Source organism: Procambarus clarkii, chromosome 32, assembly GCF_040958095.1.
Source record: "Procambarus clarkii isolate CNS0578487 chromosome 32, FALCON_Pclarkii_2.0, whole genome shotgun sequence".
In the NCBI taxonomy this organism is placed as follows: Eukaryota; Metazoa; Arthropoda; class Malacostraca; order Decapoda; family Cambaridae; genus Procambarus; species Procambarus clarkii.
Genome location: NC_091181.1, coordinates 3,640,150 through 3,657,082, shown reverse-complemented (window position 1 = coordinate 3,657,082; position 16,933 = coordinate 3,640,150). Strand labels below are relative to the sequence as shown.

The 16,933-nt window shown below is 41.7% G+C and overlaps 1 long non-coding RNA gene across 1 annotated transcript; it reads left to right on the top strand.

Annotated features, from left to right (window-relative positions):
* The first annotated feature begins 13,065 nt into the window (after positions 1–13,065).
* Positions 13,066–14,684, top strand: LOC138370571 (uncharacterized). The gene is made up of 2 exons (XR_011230143.1): positions 13,066–13,981; positions 14,483–14,684. It is a non-coding gene; the product is annotated as an uncharacterized lncRNA (long non-coding RNA).
* Positions 14,685–16,933: the final 2,249 nt, after the last annotated feature.

Sequence of the window (16,933 nt, the reverse complement as noted above, 5' to 3'; positions counted from 1 at the left end):
TAGAACACCTGGAGAGAAATGATATAATTTCAGACAGACAGTATGGTTTTCGATTTGGAAGATCCTGTGTATCGAATTTACTCAGTTTCTATGATCGAGCAACAGATATATTACAGGAAAGAGATGGTTGGGTTGACTGCATCTATCTGGACCTAAAAAAGGCATTCGACAGAGTTCCACATAGAGAGGTTGTTCTGGAAACTGGAAAATATTGGAGGGGTGACAGGTAAGCTTCTAACATGGATGAAAAATTTTCTGACTGATAGAAAAATGAGGGCAGTAATCAGAGGCAATGTATCGGACTGGAGAAATGTCACAAGTGGAGTACCACAGGGTTCAGTTCTTGCACCAGTGATGTTTATTGTCTACATAAATGATCTACCAGTTGGTATACAGAATTACATGAACATGTTTGCTGATGATGCTAAGATAATAGGAAGGATAAGAAATTTAGATGATTGTCATGCCCTTCAAGAAAACCTGGATAAAATAAGTATATGGAGCACCACTTGGCAAATGGAATTTAATGTTAATAAATGCCATGTTATGGAATGTGGAACAGGAGAACATAGACCCCACACAACCTATACATTATGTGAGAAATCTTTAAAGAATTCTGATAAAGAAAGAGATCTAGGGGTGGTTCTAGATAGAAAACTATCACCTGAGAACCACATAAAGAATATTGTGCGAGGAGCCTATGCTACGCTTTCTAACTTTAGAATTGCGTTTAAATACATGGATGGTGATATACTAAAGAAATTGTTCATGACTTTTGTTACGCCAAAGCTAGAATATGCAGCTGTTGTGTGGTGCCCAACAACAGAAGTTGGCCCATATCTTAAGAAGCACATCAACAAACTGGAAAAGGTGCAAAGACATGCTACTAAGTGGCTCCCAGAACTGAAGGGCAAGAGCTACGAGGAGAGGTTAGAGGCATTAAATATGCCAAAACTAAAAGACAGAAGAAAGAGGTGATATGATCACTACATACAAAATAGTATCAGGAATTGATAAAATCGACAGCGAAGATTTCCTGAGACCTGGAACTTCAAGAACAGGAGGTCATAGATTGAAACTAGCTTAACACAGATGCTAAAGAAATATAAGAAAATTCACTTTCGCAAATAGCGTGGTAGACGGTTGGAACAAGTTAGGTGAGAAGGTGGTGGAGGCCAAGACTGTCAGTAGTTTCAAAGCGTTATATGACAAAGAGTGCTGGGAAGACGGTCTCATCCTGTAACTACACTTAGGTATTTACACACACACTATATATATATATATATATATATATATATATATATATATATATATATATATATATATATATATATATATATATATATATATATATATATATTATATATATATATATATATATATATATATATATAATATATATATATATATAATATATATATATATATAAATATATATATATATTATATATATATATAAATATATATATATATATATATATATATATATATATGTCGTACCTAGTAGCCAGAATGCACTTTTCAGCCTACTATGCAAGGCCCGATTTGCCTAATAAGCCAAGTTTTCATTAATTAATATATTTTCTCTATTTTTTTTCTTATGAAATGATAAAGCTATCCATTTCATTATGTATGAGGTCAATTCTTTTTTTATTGGAGTTAAAATTAATATAGATATATGACTGAACCTAACCAACCCTACCTAAACTATCTTTATAGGTTAGGTTAGGTAGCTGAAAATGTTAGGTTAGGTAGTCGAAAAAACATTAATTCATGAAAACTTGGCTTATTAGGCAAATCGGGCCTTGTATAGTAGGCTGAGATGTGCGTTCTGGCTACTAGGTACGACACACACACACACACACACACATATATATATATATATATATATATATATATATATATATATATATATATATATATATATATATATATATATATATATATATATATATGTCGTACCTAGTAGCCAGAACTCACTTCTCAGCCTACTATGCAAGGCCCGATTTGCCTAATAAGCCAAGTTTTCATGAATTAATTGTTTTTCGACTACCTAACCTACCTAACCTAACCTAACCTAACTTTCTCTACTACCTAACCTAACCTAACCTATAAAGACAGGTTAGGTTAGGTTAGGTAGGGTTGGTTAGGTTCGGTCATATATCTACGTTAATTTTAACTCCAATAAAAAAACATTGACCTCATACATAATGAAATGGGTAGCTTTATCATTTCATAAGAAAAAAATTATAGAAAATATATTAATTCAGGAAAACTTAGCTTATTAGGCAAATTTGGCCTTGCATAGTAGGCTGAGAAGTGCGTTCTGGCTACTAGGTATGACATATATATATATATATATATATATATATATATATATATATATATATATATATATATATATATATATATATATATATATATATATATATATATATCGGACAATTAGGAAAAAAAAATAAAAATTTAAATTATTTTACCTTGTACCTAGATCCACCAGGCCTGTTTGGTCTATGTTTCAGTACTTGAGAAATCTGGAAGGTCACATCCTCCTCCTCAACTTGTGGATGTGCGTTGATAGATGATTCTGTAAAATTAAGTTATTTATATAATAATAAATTCAGTATAACAATAATATTCTGTAAAATTAAAAGTAATTTATACATCAATCAGATAAAACTCTCCAGAGATGGTGATACACAACATATAAAGGACAAGTTTCAGAACAAAATATGCATTTAGGAATAAGGTTTTGTACATGTAGGTAGCACATGAGAAAATAAGTGGAAGGTGATCAAGTTTATATTAACATGTTAATGGCTTTGTTAAGGCTTTGCAAGAATGAAAAAATATTAATAATATAATATCACCTACCAATTAATTGTACATCATTTATAAGTCAATTATTTGCATTATTATTATTCAATACTAATGATATAAAAATGCATTTTGTAATCTACTATTTATGCAAGTATTAAGCACAGGATCATGAAATAAACTGCAAAATACTGTAATGGATAAACCAATTAAGTTTACATTTTCCTATAGCTAAGTCAGTCAGTTCTATTAGCAGCAGAGAACAATTATGCCCAACCTCTATTAAATGAAACAATCTTAAGAGCAAGTGATAGAAATATAATCATTTATGCTTGGGAAAATATTATGGAATGGTTCCAAATATGAAAAATATTAAGTTTTTTGGTTAAAATTTTTTAACTTAAAATTTAAATTTTTAAGTGAATTTTAAACTTTAAAAAAATTATATAATTTTTTGGTTACTTACTTAAAATAACATTATATAGTTCTTGTTTTTGTAGAAATGCCAATTTCTTCTTTTGCCCTTCCAGACTGTATAGTGACCACAGGCCGTTTGCTCATATCTTCATTATTCTTCGAACCGTGGTTGCACAATCAGACCCACGTACACTGGTTAAAAGCATCACCTAAAAGCAACAACAAAAATGTAGTACACTGACGAATTTTGAATATATATATATATATATATATATATATATATATATATATATATATATATATATATATATATATATATATATATATATATATATATATATATATGTATGCCATATACATATATATGCTATGTTGTATGCTACAACTTGGCTGATAATAAAGCCATTCACAACTGCAGGCCTAATAAAAAAGGAGGTGGCATAGCAATATCTTACAAAGATACCTTCATCTGCAATAGTGTCATTAGTAATAGAGACGACTATTGTGAATATACCTTTGCCAAGTTCTCCAGTAAATCCCTTAAATCCTCCTTGAACAAGAGGGTTTTTACTTGATCGAACCATATTCTTAACCTGCTGCAGGTAATTTTCAAATGGAAATGCTGAACATCTGTCCAAACTACCAAACTCTTTGGCATCAGAGGATGTGTGTGTTAGGCAGTGTACATTGTACACTAAAAAATCCTTACCATACAGCTCACGAGCCTTTAACACAAAGTACAGCAAAAGATCATGTGCATATTGGCTGTAATTTAACTGAATCAATTTAGGTGATACAAGAATAGAAATGGCTACACTCAGAGTCAGGAAATGGTCATACAATTCTTTGGGTAAGATTCCCTTCAGTACAATCTTACCGGTGTAGAGAAGGAGTTGCCTGTATTCAGTCGCTTTCCATCTATCAACCTCTGAAAGACTTCGAGGTTTACCTGTTCTTTTAGGCGTCGCTTTTTGGCCCGTGACATACGCTGCCATCTTGTGTGGTATTCTCTTCTTCTTTCTATAATGTGTGCATACATTCTGAAGGAGAAAGGCCAAGTGCTACATTACCAATTACTATTACAAGATTATTAGTAAAGTATTGTACTGCAAAAAGCAAATAAAATGGGGTAAACTAAACTTTGAAAACAAATAATAATTAAAACAGGTAAATTAGTAAAATAACAAAGGCTTAAGCAGACATGACTCTGCTTAAGCCATGTAAAGCAGACAGATAAGATGGCAATATATAAGGGGAAAAAATTAAAAAGCTAGGATATAAAACTAATTGAGATCAAAAGCATAAATTACTAAAGTAGGGGAAAAAATAACAAATGACTTCATAAAAAAATTATCCAATTGCCAACAGCAACTTGGTAGTACGAGTCTAAGTCTAAGAAACAAAAAAAATTTAAATGCTGTTATCTGCAATGAAACAATACATACTATTGCACGTACCGAAACATTGATGAATGTAAAAAATAGAGAACTATTTGCTGAATGTCCCATAAATGGATTTAAACTATTTTACACAAAGAGGGGGGAGAAGCCATGTATGTTAGGGAATATTTGAAATGTAGTCTCGAAAAGTACACAACTGTGATAGGAAAATTAGGTCACATGGAGGAGTGGGTCTGTATACTATGGAAGACCTTGTATGCTCGGAGCTCCTTAACATTACAAATGAGGTGGTAGAGGTATTGGGATTAAAAATAGAGAAAATAAATTTAGTGATTATTCTAATATACAAACCGCCAGATGCAACGGCCGAGGAATTCACAGAACAGATAAACAAAATGGAGAACTCGATACCTCATATTATCTTCCTAGGTGACTTCAACTTGCCTAGTCTAAGATGGAGAATAGCAAACAATAATATTATACCAGGAAATTTATCGAGACCTACCCACTCAGCTTCCTGGCAATACGTTAGTAATGAATAAATATGATATATTTACTCATTATAATGTTGGTGCTGAATGTACAACACGAAAAAACATAATTTTAATCTGAAAAAGGATCTTTTTATAAAGAAATTAGACGAAAATAAAGAGCTGGTGACGCCAAATCAAGTCGACGATCCAAGCGTCGGTTAGGTTAAGTTGGGTCAACCTAACCTATTATATTTATTCATTACTAACGTATTGCCAGGAAGCTTTGTGAAGCTTGTGTAGCTTGTGGTAGCTTGTGGTAATTAGACGGACCCTCATTTTAACAGAAACTTGGCTAAGTAAAGACTATACCCAACTCTACAACTTAGCTGGTTATAAAGGCATTCATAATTGCAGGCCTAGTAAAAACGGAGGTGTTATACCAAAACAGATGCAGAACTAGGAAACAGGATTTCTTCAACAGAAATTTTGAAATTGTTCACAATTTTTGTTACACCAAAGTTGGAGTATGCAGCAGTTGTATGGTGCCCATATCTTAGAAAGCATATCAACAAACTGGAAACGGTGCAGAGACATGCCACTAAGTGGCATTAACTAAATGCCATTAAATATGCCAAATATACTACATAAATATACATACTACACATGCACAATAATTGTCCTGGGACCTCTGACATTCATAATATAATATATATATATATATATATATATGTATATATAGGGCCATCAACACACCTCCAGCTAGGGCCACCAACACAACTCCAGGGCCATCAACACGCCTCCAGGGCCATCAACACAACACCACCATCAACACACCTCCAGCCAGGGCCACCAACACACCTCCAGCCAGGGCCACCAACACACCTCCAGCCAGGGCCACCAACACACCTCCAGCCAGGGCCACCAACACACCTCCAGCCAGGGCCATCAACACACCTCCAGCCAGGGCCACCAACACACCTCCAGCCAGGGCCATCAACACGCCTCCAGGGCCACCAACACACCTCCAGCCAGGGCCACCAACACACCTCCAGCCAGGGCCACCAACACACCTCCAGCCAGGGCCACCAACACACCTCCAGCCAGGGCCACCAACACACCTCCAGCCAGGGCCACCAACACACCTCCAGCCAGGGCCACCAACACACCTCCAGCCAGGGCCACCAACACACCTCCAGCCAGGGCCACCAACACACCTCCAGCCAGGGCCACCAACACACCTCCAGCCAGGGCCACCAACACACCTTCAGGGCCATCAACACACCTCCAGCCAGGGCCACCAACACACCTCCAGCCAGGGCCACCAACACACCTCCAGCCAGGGCCACCAAGACACCTCCAGCCAGGGCCACCAACACACCTTCAGGGCCATCAACACACCTCCAGCCAGGGCCACCAACACACCTCCAGCCAGGGCCACCAACACACCTCCAGCCAGGGCCACCAACACACCTCCAGCCAGGGCCACCAACACACCTCCAGCCAGGGCCATCAACACACCATCCAGCCTACCACCACAAGCTTATAAATATACTACACATGTCTAAGAGCAAATAAAAGAAAACAGTTACCTTAACTATTGAAGATGTAGCAGGATTTTGTGGATAAGCCAGCAGCAGTCCCTCTCGACACGGTTTTAAAATGGCGGCGACTACCACAACATGCAACGAGCCTAAAGAATGTCCAGCGCTAGCATTATCTAAACGCTATTATATATTATCAAGCAATACGGAAATCTAAAATAAAAAAAATGATACAAATAATTGTATTAAATATTTATTTGCAATTACAATACCTCGGGAATATATTTTTGCGTTAGCAAAACATATTAAGTTCGTATTTAGTTTAACTCATTTAAATTCTTTACAAATAATAACCTGATTTTACCTGATGGCCATTAACATTAATGTTTTATGTTGATACATTTCATACCCTTATTATTTCAATTTCTTTCTTTATTATGCACCCCATACCCATCCCGTTGGCGGTGGTGTAAAGGATTACAGAGGCACATAATGGGTTCAGGAACTGAACTCTCTAGTTTGTTTAGCTAAGCAAATAACAATTTTTGACGCTAGTTACAAAATTATTAATGTTATATATACATGTACACACTCTCATACATACATGTACATATATATATATATATATATATATATATATATATATATATATATATATATATATATATATATATATATATATATATATATGCAAACAAGCCTGAATGGTCCCCAGGACTATATACAACTGAAAACTCACACCCCAGAAGTGACTCGAACCCATACTCCCACAACTGGTATGTACAGGGACGCCTTAATCCGCTTGACCATCACGACCGGACATAAGGAAGTGATAGCCGAGGCTATATGAACCACTTCCCCGCCGGCACTCGGATGGTAATCTTGGGCATAGCATTTTATCAAATCACCTCATTCTTTGGGGCACACGTGAGGAACACAAATGTCTAAGAGCTTCGATCCCTCGTTATTTATTTATTTTATTTATTTATATATATACAAGAACGTACATTGGGGGTTAAGAGACAACATAGAGCTTAAGTTAGAATTATAATCTTGTAAAACCACTAGCTTGCATATATAGCGTTTCGGGCAAGTCCTTAAACTAATCTTTGAGCAAATTCTTAAACAGAGTTTTAGAGAAATAATTAAATGTAAAATTGATAAAAAGTGTCCATCCCCTCGCGGTACGTGTGTGCCGCCTTAGTTAGTCCTTTGGGCTCTCTGCTGTTGTCCCCGGAGAGCTGGGGCGCCCTCCTTGGGCCTGTGCCGGGCGCCCCCGTGCCGTGCTGGTCGCGTGGCTGGCTTAGGGTCGGCGTGCCCCGGGCCGCGTCCCTAGTGGCCTGCGTTTGGTCTCCTCTCATGTGGGGCCCCGTCCAGCCGTGCCCGTCCGTGTCCAAGGGGTCCCGCAGCGCGGCGTGCCCAGGCGCGCGCCCTGCCCGGGACCCCCCGTCGGCGGCCAGGCGTGCCCTTGCCGGCGTCGCCATGTGGCCTGGCGTGGTGGGCCCTACGCCCTTTGTGCTCTGCCTTGGGGCCCTTCCCTCGCCGCCATCGACCACGTGTCTGGTCGTCTGGGCGTGCCTCGGCGTCCTTCCCGCCTTTCCTTCGGGGCTCCCTGTCGCCGGCCCGCCGGGTTCCCTGGGTGTCCCAGGGGGCCAGGTCTCGCCTTGTCCGAGGACATGTGTCGCCGTCGGCGACGGATTGTGGCCAGGTTCGGTCCTACGCCCGGGGCGCATGTTCTCGGCGGCGGCGGCACGTGGCCAGGCGTGGGCGGCCCTATGGCGGGCCCCGCCTTGGGGCCCATGTATGCCTTGCCGGACCGTCACGTGCCTGGCCGGCAGGGCGTGCTTCTGCGTCCTTCCTGTTTTTCCCTCGGGTGTTCCCTGTTGCCGGTCTGCCGGCTTCCCTGGGATGTCCCCAGGGGTCGGGTCTCCCTGAGCGGACAAGCGTCGCCCCTGGCGACGACTCGTGGCCAGGTCCGGCCCTCCGCCCGGGCCTGCTACGGGGCACACGCCTGGTCGTGCTGCCACGTGGCACGGCGTTCCGTGGCGCGCACGGTTGGGCTGTGTCCCGCCCTTCCTGTTCCCTTTTGGGTGCTAATCCACGTGGCTTTGCGCCACAGCTTCACACGTCGGGGCTCGGGCTGTCTTGCGCCCATCGGCCGCGCCTGTGTGCGGAACCCCCCCCCCCCCTCCCCTTTTCGTCTAGGCCCTGAGCATGCCGTGTGGCAACGCGTGGTTGGTAAGCCATGGGGTCCTTGCCGTGGGTGGTGTGTTCTCTGCTAGGCACGTCGCCCCCGGACGTCTCGCCCGGCCGTGTTGCCCGGGGTGTTAGCCCCAGGCCCTTCGGTGTCCCGGAGTCCCCAGGTACGTCTTCCCCAGAGTGGCGCCGATCAAGATGTCCCCAGACGTCCGTCGGCCGGTGTAAGTCCGGCATGTGGTCCCCAGACGTACGTCTGGCCGGTGTTGCCCGGTGTGTTATTTCAAGTTTTCCGCCGTCCAGGCCCTCAGGCACGTGCCCTGCTTGCCTGGGGGGTAGCCAGGACCGTTACTACATGTCCTCCGTCTGGCCGGTGTTGCCGGCAGGTTGGTTCCCAGGCGCTCCCGCCCGGCCAGTGTAGCCTGGTGTGTTTGTCTTAAGCGCCCTGCATGTCCGTTGTAGCAGGGTTTCCTCCTACGTCGTAAGTTCAGCGTTCGTCCGCCTGCCCGTCCGCCTGTGTCGTCTGTTGTTCTTCTTCGTCAGAGGGAGACGCCGGCGTTGGAGCAAGGACCTGAGATCAGCTCGACGACGACGGCTGGTTTACGTCTAATGGTACGCACCACAGGCCCTGGGTACGGCGTTGCCGCCGGCAATCCAGGATGACTTCGTTATGTTCATTAAGTCCTCGGCGTCCAGTTCCAGGGGCCGTGCCCTGGACAGGGGGGTGGGCCCCATGTTGCCTGGGGCACGGTATCCTCCAGCAGATGGCGGCGTCGAAGCGTCGTCGGGAACGTCGTATATTTAATGATTCCCATTCTTTGCCTCCTTAAGACACTGTAAATTAAGTCTTTCTCACACTTGGTGTGAGAAAAAATTTGGAAGGTTTCTTATCTTGTACTAGCAGACTTCTCGCAACATGCCTTGCCCTTATTCATATTTATGTTCTACATTTCAGCACCGACATGCCTCTGCTTTCAGACCACCTCGGATTCACTTTGCCCCAGCCTAACTTTACTCAGGCATTCGTAGCCTTGCGCATGTCGTACGTTCAATCTTCGCGTTCGCTGTGTCACAGTTTGCTTGTTCACTTTTTCCTTGTCTTACGTCATTAAGTAAGTCGCCAGGATGTCCTATTTGCAGAGTTATAAGTAATTTATTAAGTAAAGTCAGACAGGACGTCCTATTTGCAGTATTTGCGTGCCCCTTAATTTACTTTACGTTCCCTGGCCCTGCATTTTGCCTAGTTTCCTCAGTAGTTACAGTACTTTCGCTGGGCCCTTGCAGTTTATTCACGTCGCTTATTTGGTTATATTTATGTTATGCTTCTCCTCCGTTCTCTTAATGTAAAATGGCTATATATCCACGCCGATTGTATACCCTTCTTTTGTACTTGCAGATACCACGTGACATGCCTGCCCTTTTCATAATTATGTTCTACATTTCAGCGCCAACATGCCTCCTGTTTCAGGTTACCTCGACTCTCTTTCCCAGCCAGCCTCCTTAATTTACCCCGACAGTTGATGCGTTGCTTGTCGCACGTTTATTTGTACGTTGCTGTGTTCAGTATGCTTGCCTATGTTACCCTGCCTTCCTCATTAAGTAAAGTCAGCCAGGATGTGCTATTTGCAGAATTACTAAGTAAATTATTAAGTGAAGTCAGCCAGGCAGTGCTCGTTGCAGAGTTACTAAGAAATTATTAAGTAAAGTCAGCCAGGATGTGTTTTGCAGAGTTCCTAGAATTATTAAGTAAAGTCAGACAGGCTGTGCTTTTGCAGTTTCGCGGGCCCTTATTTTAGCTTCACGTCTCTGGCCCTGCAATTTGCCTAGATTCATAGGTAGTTACAGTAGTTTATGCTTGGCCATTGCAGTTTATTCACGTTACTTCTTGGTTATTTATGTTATGCTTTCCTCCGTTGCTTAATGAAAAATTGGTTTTATTTATTCTAGGGCGATATGTTCCATTTAGCCTACCACAATTTAATACATCTTACTTATTTGGTAACATTTGCGCTGTGCTTCATTTATGGTTGTCATTAAGTATGTTTCTATTTATTATAGGGCGAAATGTCCCATTCACCACTATTCATCCCTGTTACTTATCTGGTTACACTTGTGTCGTGCATCCTTTATGTTTGTTATAAAAACATTTTTTTTTACTATAGGGCGATTTGTTACATTTAGCTTACGTTATTCTTTGTCTCTGCCATCCTTTGTCTCCTTGGCAGTGTCTTCAGTTAGTAGTCCCCTTTCCTTCGCTGTTGCTTTTAGGCAGCCAGGATGCGCGAGGTGCAGTTGTGGGCCCTCGCCTCTTGCTTTATGCCTCTGGCCCTGCACTTGTTGGGTTCCCCCTTCTTTTATTCTCGTTTCAGCACTAACATGCATCCTGCTTTCAGATTACCACGGATTCCTTTTCCCAAACAGCCTACCTTAATTTACTCCGACAGTTGATGCTTTGCTCATGTCGCATGTTTATTGTTGCGTTGCTGTGTTCAGTATGTTTGTTCATTTTCCTTGCCTTACGTCATTAAGTAAAGTCAGCCAGGGTGTGCTATTTGCAGAGTTACTAATTAAATTTTAAGTAAAGTCAGCGAGGATGTGCTATTTGCAGAGTTACTAAGTAATTATTAAGTAGTCAGCCAGGATGTGCTATTTGCAGAGTTCCTACGTAAATTAAGTAAAGTCAGCCAGGATGTGCTATTTGCAGAGTTACTAAGTAAATTATTAAGTAAAGTCAGCCAGGATGTGCTATTTGCAGCCTTACTAAGTAAATTATTAAGTAAAGTCAGCCAGGATGTGCTATTAGCAGAGTTACTAAGTAAATTATTAAGTAAAGTCAGCCAGGATGTGCTATTAGCAGAGTTCCCAAGTAAATTATTAAGTAAAGTCAGCCAGGATGTGCTATTTGTAGCCTTACTAAGTAAATTATTAAGTAAAGTCAGCCAGGATGTGCTATTTGCAGAGTTACTAAGCAAATTATTAAGTAAATTCAGCCAGGATGTGCTATTTGCAGAGTTACTAAGTAAATTATTAAGTAAAGTCAGCCAGGATGTGCTATTTGCAGAGTTACTAAGTAAATTATTAAGTAAAGTCAGCCAGGATGTGCTATTTGCAGAGTTACTAATTACTAGTCTTTTGCTGGGTTACTTATATGCTTCTCCCCTTCCTGTCTAGGTATGGCCAGCGGTGCGCGAGCCGCGGCTTATCGGTTGCCCCCCCCCCCTGGTTCCCTGTTTACTCGGTCTCGCCCCGCTTACTTCCGCATTCTTCCATCCCATTCTACGATTGTCGCCTCTCGCTTTTGGGCCTATGTCCTTTCTCAGACCGGGTTGTGTGCCGTCCAGCGCGCCTCGGCGACGTTATCTTCTCTTCGGACCTATATGTCATTTCCGCCCCCCCCCCCCCAGCCGTGCGGGCTCGCCTGTGGGAAACGTCCCCTTGGTTCCTCCTACGTCTGCTTATCTGTTAAATTTGCTATGGTTGGACTCGCAATTATGATTTGTATTTATTACAAAAAAATTTTCCCACAATTTACACTTTGCTTATGTTATGTTTGCTTATGTTATGTTATATGTTATGTTATATGTTATGTTATATGTTATATGTTATATGTTATGTTATATGTTATGTTATATGTTATGTTATATGTTATGTTATATGTTATGTTATATGTTATGTTATATGTTATGTTATATGTTATGTTATATGTTATGTTATATGTCATGTTATATGTTATGTTATATGTTATGTTATGGTATGTTATGTTATGTTATGCTAGCAGGGGCGGCAGTCGGGTTTTTTCCCCCTGCCTGTCGCCAGGTTAGTCAGGCTGTCACTAACGTTCCCCCTTTCCGCAGTGGCGAGAAGACGGACCACCCAACATCTGCAACAAGGAAGAGGGCTCGGACGGCGTAATTTACTCTTTGTTTAAGTTTCACGTTCAATATGTTATTAAGGGACTATCAATTAGGATTTGTATTAATCTATTGCTTTGCCTCTGTGCCTTTAAGTTATTTTCAGCTAAGGTACGCTAGTTGCAGTGCATTCGGGTGGCCCCTCCCCCCACAATTTTTTTTCTCCTCCGGTTATTTCGTCCTATTACACTCGTTTCCCTCATTATATATTCTATTCTGAATTTTGTGCATTATATCTGACCACCCATTCTTCATCGTATCGACAGTACATTAAGTTACATTTGGATGCTACCGAGAAGTTTAGCATGGCCGCGCGCACGGTGTCACGCAAAAAACTGGTCATTCGGCCTTCCTTTCGGCAAGCTCAAGCCAGTCAGTTAGCATGACGTCGGCCAGCTTGTGGTTGGCCAGCGCAGCCAGCATGCTGTTGGCCATAGGTCGCTAACGTTCTTTGGCCATCCGGCCTTCTGGGCTATTTTACTCTTCTTGTTCCTTCGCCATTGTTGTTTCCTACTACGTAATAGTATTCTATTTAATTTTACCTCATCTATCATTAGGTTAGGGGCCCCTTACCTCCAACCGCTATTCCTTCCACTGCGCTCTGCCCGCTTGGCGCTCAATGCCGGTTTCTTCTGTTCCCTTTATTCGCAGCCACGACAAGCCGGAACCCCCCCCCCCCCTTCACACCCTACTGCGGCGAGGAAGAGAACGCGAGCCGGATATTCCTCTGATCACCATCAACGCACGCAGCGGTGCCGGGATGCAGCCGCCCAGGGCCTACGTTAATACTATTATCTTCTCTTTATTTGCTGGGCTATATGGCAGTATTAATATTATTCCGTACCGTTACTGTCATTCCAGTATTATTTTATTAAAATATAAATTGTTATTATGGTTTGGCGTTGCTTTCTTAATTTCTTCCATTCTGCGGCACTTGCCGTCATCTGTTATTTACGATATTACATTGTATTCTTCATTGTACGATTATTTACGACATTGTATTCTTATTATTATCCTTATTACAGTTACTGAAAGGCAGCTCCCTGCCGTCGATTTCACTTTGCTCCTGTTCTAAAGATGTTGCCGAAGTTCACGGCGTACTAGCTGCGGCTCGCAGACGCTCATTGACAACACAAGACTACACTCAGCGGCCACTCAAGGCAGACTCCTTGGCTTCTATCCAGCCCAATCACCCGTCTGGAGGCAGAGATGGGATAGAGACCAAGGGTAATGTTCCCCGCTCACATTCTACATCCGATTAGGACACAAGCATGTTATAGATTTGGCTTTAAGAATTGGTTCTTATTCCATTTTATTGTTTATGTGTATGTTGCTTAGTTGTTATACCCTTTCTTGGTATATGTATTGTTTATATTCAAGATTTATAGTGTTTCGTCTTACCCTGTTATAGTTGCTTTGTGCCTCCTTGCTGTTCTCCTCCCGGTTTTCTCCCACCTTTGCTTAGCAAAGGTACTTCCCCCTTCCGTTTGCTGGAAGATTCTTAGATTTGTTAGCCCCCCTTCATTGCTACAGTATAATTATTCGGATGCTCTTTATTCATCCAGGATTGTTAATTAAGGTTTCTCTTAATTCCTGCTGCCGGGCTCCCTCCCCCGTTTTTCGTCTCCGTATTGATTCAGCTAGGGTTTCCCTCTCGTCTGTGCTCTTGCCTGTCACGATAACACTGCACGCCGCTTCTGCCCACCCTTACTGCCTTATATCTTTCAGCCCGGGGGAGGTGAGCTACGCGACAAAAAAATCGACGCACGCTCCGACTGGACCAGGTATCGCTTACATGGTCAGGAATCAACACTCTTCGGACCCTACAAGCACAGATCCTACAAGCGCTCCTGTCACCAGGCGAGATTTCTCCAGGATCCTACGCGCTGCCCTCTCGGCGCTAGGCTTGACTTCAGATGACTACGCTCCGCACCCAGCTGTCTCGGGACGGGCTCGCCACATCAGAAATAATGGCAAACGGCAGGCGGAAGAGTAGTGCTCACATCCTACGTCAGACGGGACGTTGTTGCTCTGCTACATTGAGTGCCTCACGCGGCCAGCTGGCACTCGCCCTTCGGGGGGGGGGGGGGTGTCCGGCCGCTGGCCTGCGGTGGGGGTGCAGCGCCGGTCCCCAAGTGTCCCGCTGTCCGCAGCTAATACTTTGCCCAGTCTAGGTGCTAGTAAGCCCTACTTGTAGTCACACCCCCTTCTCCTTATCCATTAGGTCTTTTACGGCCTCTTGGCCGGGTACATTACGTGTTATGTGGTCTCTCACTTATTAGTTATTCTTTGTGTCCTGCCTGTTATATCCTAGTGTTATATAATTACTACACATTTGCACTCGGCCTTAATTCTAGTACCAGTTAACCTTTAGGTTTCTGCAGAATTAGTTTCCATGTCACTATAGGCTAAGGTCTCATACTTACTACGGGTGTACCTTTTAAGTTAAATCTAGTCCTTGGAATTGTTACTGTTAATTCGTACTTTATATATTTACTTTATATATTTTAATATAAACGTTATATATTCCTTAAATTATATTTGAAACTTTGTATATTTACATGTTCAATATTAAGTTTTATATAATATCAACATTGTTAAGTTTATAATATAAACCGTGTTTAATATAAACTTTATATAATTACTTACTTTATGTGAACTTTATATATTTACATGTTCTGCAGAATTTAATCTTCAATAAACTTTAACGCCCCATACTGCCAGTATCTTTCTCCCCCTGGTCAGAAAATGGTCACTGCTTGCATCACAAGCGGGGATGTTTCTGGCGGGGGAGAAAGAAACAATTGCGCAGCGCGTCCCGCGGCGTTGCGTGGGCAGTTTGGGGCCGTATAAATACGGGCGCACAACGGGGCTCCGCCTCACTCCGCCTGCCCTCGCCGCTGCCCTCGCAAAACCCCACCCTCCCCCCCTTTTGCAAGCGGCTGCTTTGTACCCCCGTCATGCTTTGCACAGTTGTCCCGATTGTCTCCCCACTGCATGTGGGAAGGGGGGTGCAGCGCCGGTCCCCAAGTGTCCCGCTGTCCGCAGCTAATACTTTGCCCAGTCTAGGTGCTAGTAAGCCCTACTTGTAGTCACCCCCCTTCTCCTTATCCATTAGGTCTTTTACGGCCTCTTGGCCGGGTACATTACGTGTTATGTGGTCTCTCACTTATTAGTTATTCTTTGTGTCCTGCCTGTTATATCCTAGTGTTATATAATTACTACACATTTGCACTCGGCCTTAATTCTAGTACCAGTTAACCTTTAGGTTTCTGCAGAATTAGTTTCCATGTCACTATAGGCTAAGGTCTCATACTTACTACGGGTGTACCTTTTAAGTTAAATCTAGTCCTTGGAATTGTTACTGTTAATTCGTACTTTATATATTTACTTTATATATTTTAATATAAACGTTATATATTCCTTAAATTATATTTGAAACTTTGTATATTTACATGTTCAGTATTAAGTTTTATATAATATCAACTTTGTTAAGTTTATAATATAAACCGTGTTTAATATAAACTTTATATAATTACTTACTTTATGTGAACTTTATATATTTACATGTTCTGCAGAATTTAATCTTCAATAAACTTTAACGCCCCATACTGCCAGTATCTTTCTCCCCCTGGTCAGAAATAGCGTTTCGGGCAAGTCCTTAAACTAATCTTTGAGCAAATTCTTAAACAGAGTTTTAGAGAAATAATTAAATGTAAAATTGATAAAAAGTGTTTAACAGGTACATTACAGCTTTACTTTACAAGTACAGATGATTTTAAGTAGGATAATTACAGTAAAATTGTCAAAAAATTGTTTACAGGTACGATGCAAGAATTTTCGACACAAAAGCAGATCAGAACAATACTCAATAATGAACAAGGAATCCTAAGTACAATTAGGAAAACATCTCAGGGTTATACATTGGATTACTGAAGCACAATATGAGGATCATTACAAATAGTAATGCAGTAGAATATGCACTCATATTCTATTATTAAGTTAATATTAAGTTCCTTCCTCATGTTAAGTATCTTTGTGGTACTAGGGACATCCAAGGATTATCTTCAAGGCTTCGTTCTGCAAGTTTTCAAGCCCTTTAAGCTTTCTTTCAGTCATCAAGGCAAGCAGAGATGCAACATAATTCACTACCTCCTTTATGAACTGGCGTTACTCTTG